The 5,227-nt window shown below is 49.1% G+C and overlaps 1 protein-coding gene across 1 annotated transcript in view; it reads left to right on the forward strand.

Moving 5' to 3' along the window:
* SETD1B (SET domain containing 1B, histone lysine methyltransferase) overlaps window positions 1–1,115 on the forward strand; it is a 25,438-nt gene extending 24,323 nt beyond the window's left edge. Inside the window, exon 17 of the mRNA XM_040443928.1 lies at window positions 1–1,115. This exon is cut by the window's left edge and continues 1,641 nt beyond it. The gene's annotated coding sequence lies outside the window, so the exon portion shown is untranslated.
* Window positions 1,116–5,227: the final 4,112 nt, after the last annotated feature.

The raw sequence follows: 5,227 nt of genomic DNA on the forward strand, positions 1-5,227 counted from the left end.
TCTCTCTCTCTCTCTCTCTCTCTCTCTCTCTCTCTCTCTCTCTCTCTCACACACACACACACACACACACACACACACACACACACACACAAGCAAGTCCCTCGCACCCCAGAAAGCAGAGCAGGCATGTAAATAATTTCTGGAAAGTGACTGTTGTGACCAGGAGTCCTCACCAAGACGGGAGAGCTCCCAGCGGGGAAGCCCCCACCCTGCGGATGGATGCAGGCCCGGAGCCTCTGGTATCTCAGCTTGTGTCAAGCTTGTTATCATGTAAATTCTGTACAAAGAATTGTTATTTCTCTCTCTCTTTTTTTTTTTTTGTCGTTGGTGGTTTTGTTGTGTTCTTTTTTTTTTTTTTTTTTTTTTAATTTCTTTACCCCATGCCCTCTCTGTTTGAGATTGTGCCCACCAGTTTCAAGGTCGAGGTCGATGAAATCGGGGGCATTAAGACACAGAGGAGGGACCTGGGCACAGCGGTGACCTTCTCTTCCGTTTGCGGTTTTCTGCCTAATTGTGCAACTGCGAAAATATTTATTTTTCACATGAGGAAATGTGTAGTTTGTAGAGATGGTTGATTTAAGTTACTTGTGCGGCCCCCGAGGGGCTGCCTTCATTCTCTCCCTTCTTCCCATAGAAGTGGAGGGGGATGTGAGGAAACCAGGCTTAGGGGCCACCCTCGTCCCTCACCCTGGCCTCACTTTGCCCAATGGGCCAGGGGCTGCACCCTCACCGGTACCCGGGAACCCCCCGCCCCACCCCAAAAATGGTTGGCCATATCCAGAAACGTGGCTCGTTTTTCTTTCGATGCCTTCATTTTCATTGAACAAATCTTTGCTTTTGAAAAGTTGGGGGTTCCTACTTTTTTTTTTTTTTCTTATCCCTCCCTCTCTGCCTCTCTCCTCCTGCAAAGAAGAGAACCCATAAGTTTTAGGGATGTTTGTGCATATAGACTCTGTCATCCGTACGTAACTTGTTTTGAAGAGAAGTGTTTCCGTTGTGGGTGTGTCTTGTTGTAAATATTTGTTCATATTTTTGTGAATTCAATACTATGTACCATTGTATTATAGTAACTTTTATAAAGCAAACCATAAATATACTGACTTTTCTTACAGATACGCCGTCTCTCTGGCTCTCCTCTCTCCCTCTGCTCCTCCTCCTTCCTTTCTGATTAGGTACACCCTGCTCACACGGAGGTGGGCTGGCTGGGCTCACGAGGTACAAGGAGCTAAGTGTGGTGTGGTCCAGTCAGACCCGTGGTTCTTAAACTCCGAGCCTGTTAGGTGGATTCTGTGAACTGGGCCAAGTTATAGTCAGACCAGAACTTTTAATGCTTTGTCGGTTTGTTTGTTTTTCAGATTATTTATTTATTTTGAGAGAGAAAGCATGAGCCAGGGAGGAGCAGAAAGAGGGAGAGAGAGAATCCCAAGTAGGCTCCGCACTGTCAGCGCAGAGCCCAATGCGGGGCTTGAACTCACGAACCTTGGGATCGTGACCTGAGTCGAAATCAAGTCAGACGCTTGGCCAACTGAGCCACCCAGGCGCCCCAAGTTGTTTTGTGTGTGTGTGTGTGTGCGTGTGTATGCGTGTGTGTGCGTGTGTGTTTGCTTTTTGTTTTTGTTTTGCCTTCAAGTTTTGTTTCTAGAACTTTAAAAATCTTAGGTATCTGACACTGCTAAAGGTTTGCAATTAGGAAACAAGCTCAAATATCCTATTGCTATCACTGGAAGAAATTGGAAAACTGGTAGGTATCTCAAAAATGTGTAATACTCCCTTTAAGGAGATAGCCCTCTAATTTGCATTTGAGGGGAAAGGAACTAATAAAATAGTCACAAGCTGAGCAGCATGAAGTGTAGCCAGTGTTATGGTATCCCAGATCTTCTGTGCCCCGTGGGTCTCAACCCTGCCTGATCCAGTGGTGGGGTAGCCCAGGGGCCCGTGGAGAGTTTGTTAGACGATATCCACTTACCTGGGAGAAGGACGGATGCAAAACCTCAGCAGTAAGCAGCACGACTGAAAAAATGCCATACCTCACTCTTTACTAGAGAAATGCAAACAATACCACGAAATGGTCAATGTTGGCGAGGCCGGGGCAGGGGGCATTCGTGCACCATTAGTGTAAGCTTAAATTGCCACAAAGTTTAGGAGGAAAAATCAGATACAACCAGCTTCAAAGTGCACATAAACCTGCACAAATGTTCCACTGTCTGCAATTGCGCCTGAAAGCCACAAGCAGACAACAATATGTACAAGAATGTTCTTTGCAGCCTCACTCGTGAGCAGAAGAAACGAAGGCGGGGGAGGGGTCCTCGGTGGCAGGCTGTTTTTCGGAAATGTACATCCGGACAGGTGAGCACCACTGAGGGTGGACTGGGGGGGGGGGGGACGGAAAAGGCTGAGGGCGGAACTGAGCCAGGAAAGGAAAAGAGCACCTGCTGGCCATTCTTCTGTTCATTCACCGGCATCACTGAGCACCTACTATGTGCCAGACAGTCCTCTAAGTGCTGGGGGTATAGGAGCGAAGAAAACACATTCCCTGTCTTTATGTGATTGTGTTATTGCGAGTGATCCAAGCAGACATAAAGAATAAATGTGGTGGTGTCTGGGTGGCTCAGTTAAGTGTCCAACTCTTGATTTCGGCTCAGATCACGATCTCGCAGTTTGTGAGTTTGAGCCCCACATTGGGTTCCACGCCGAGAGTGCAAAGCCTGCTTGGGATTCTCTCTCCCTGCCCCACTACCACTCCTTCTGTCTCTCTCTCCCTCTCTCTCAAGTAAACTTAAAAAAAAAAAAAGCCATGATAAAGGAGAAAAACAGCTACAGAAAGGGGAGAGCAGTTGGGGCGGGGGGGATTTTAAATACAGTGGACACCTGGAGGGAGGGTATTCCAGGCAGAAGGAACCATGAGTGCAAAGGTCCTGAGGCTAATGCTTCCTAGGGCATTTGGGGACCAGCAGATCTGTGGAGCTTCTGCTGAATGAAGGAAGGGGGAGTAGAGGAGACGAGGTCTGGCTGGTACCCCACTGGGGAGAGGGGGGACCAATGCTGTAGGGCCTTGCAGGGCAGCCTGAGGACAACCCAGGGCATGTAGCTCAAGGCACAGAATGGAAACACATCCAAATCTGAGTCTCCTTCATCTCTCCTCTTGCACCTGCCTCTCTTGCCATAATTTCCACCTTAGTCCATGGCACTTCTGTTTCTTCCCTCCACCCACCACTGCTGCGGATTGTTGCTAAACTCAAATCTGAAAAACTCTGGACTTCTTTTCCCTCCACTACCATGTGGGACAGTTCTCCTCCCTTATTCTTCAAATCCATTCACCTCTCTGCCTCTCAGTCCCAAAGGACAAGTCCTTTCTTCTCTGGTCCCGCTGTGGGGACCAGAAAGGGAGTCCCAACTTGAGCCATCTCCATGCAGACCAGGGTGGAGTGGGGGAGGGGAGGTGCCAGGTAGACTTGGGCAAGACCCTTCACCCAGGCCCCTCTCTCAAAATAACAACAGCAAACATATAGCCCCGGCACCACACCAGGCATTCTTTTAAAAGCCTGATACTAAACGTACAGCAGTGCTAGGAGGTGGGTATTGTTTAAGATGAGAAAAATTGAGGCACTGAGAGGTCACGTAGCTTGCCCAAGGTCACAGAGCTAACACGTAGCCGATCTGGAGTGTGAACCTGGGCAAACCCACTTCCTAGTCTGTGCTCAGCCGATGAGGGTCTGTCGGCCCATGTCCCGTCCAAGGAGGCATGCACCACTTGGCACTAGTTGATTATTGCATAGGAAGGCAAGCCCAGAACTGCCTAGTTGTTCCGAGAAGAAACAGAATCCTAGAATTTATATGTGAAATAATCCTACTTTCCGAAATGATTCAAATTTGTTTAAAACTATACAGACAGGGGCATCTGGGTGGTTCCATCAGTTGAGCGTCTGATTCTTAATTTCAGCTCAGAGTCATGATCCCAGAGTCATGGGCTCTAGCCCCACATTGGGCTCCACGTTGAGTGTGGAGCCTACTTAAGATTCTCTCTCTCTCGCTCTCTCTTTCTTGCTCTCTCTCTCTCTCTCTGCCCCTCTCCCCACTCGAGTGCACTCTCTCTCTCTACAATAAAAAATTGAGAAAATGTATAACTATACAGACAAAATAAAATACAACTGTGAGCCAGATTTGGCCCATGAGCCACCATTTTGTAAACTTCTGAGATACAGAATTTCTCTGCTTTGCATAAGCCACAGGAAAATAGAGGGAGGATAGTTTTTAACTAGCAGCATGGGCCTGGGGCTGCCATTGTTCCTCTGGCTTCTCAGTGTTGTTCTTTTCATTTCTGAAGTTCATGATCCCAGAAGCCCTGACTTCTGTCATCTTCCTTTCTCTAGTTTTTATTTTCTCTCTCTCTCTTTTAAATGTTTATTTATTTGTGGGGAAAGCGCAAGCAGGGGAGGGGCAAAGAGAGGGGGACAGAGGATCTGAAGCTGGGCTCTGCGCTGAAGGCTGACAGCAGCGAGCCAGATGTGGGGCTCGAACTCCTGAACTGGGAGATCATGACCTGAGCCAAAGTCAGGTGCTCAACCAACTGAGCTACCCAGGTGCTCCTCCTTTCTCTGGTTTTTAAAACCAGAGGGCAGAAGCTGAGGGGCTCCGATCCTTCCCACCTGCTTTACTTCTCAGGCTGGGAACCATGTCTCTAGGTTGCTGAGCGGGAGTCCCTTGGCTAACATCCTCCTCTCTCTGAGGTCCGTAAGTTTGGGCACGGGGCAGGAAACCTGGGACAGAGATCGTAAAGCCATCAGATAGGACGCTGTCCAGCGCGGTTTCACCTCAAGGCCTCCACCCTTGTTTTTCCCTCTCCCTGGAATGCTCTTTCCCCAGATTTCCCCATGGCTGGCTCCCAAATGTCACCTCTCCAGAGGGGCTTTCTCTCGGTTGAAATTAGTACCCCCTCCCAGCTTTACCTCTGCTCAATCTCATCATCACCCGCTTTATCTTCATAGTATTTACCACTCTATGAAATGATACTGTCTTCCCCTCTAGAGTGTCAGCCCTCTGCCCTCCTCGGTTCCAGAATTCTCCCTGGCCTGCAAGGTCTCAGCAAAACGCTTGCACCGTGCCTTCCTCGCTCGCTCTGGGCTGCGAAGCTAGAACGCAGACGCCTCCGGCAGTGCTGACGCCCTGAGCACCCCCTGCAGGCCAAAGGGCGTCACTGCTCCAGCCAGGCACAAACACCACGACCCCG

This window comes from Herpailurus yagouaroundi, unplaced genomic scaffold (genome assembly GCF_014898765.1).
Source record: "Herpailurus yagouaroundi ecotype Mexico unplaced genomic scaffold, PumYag 191, whole genome shotgun sequence".
In the NCBI taxonomy this organism is placed as follows: domain Eukaryota; kingdom Metazoa; phylum Chordata; class Mammalia; order Carnivora; family Felidae; genus Herpailurus; species Herpailurus yagouaroundi.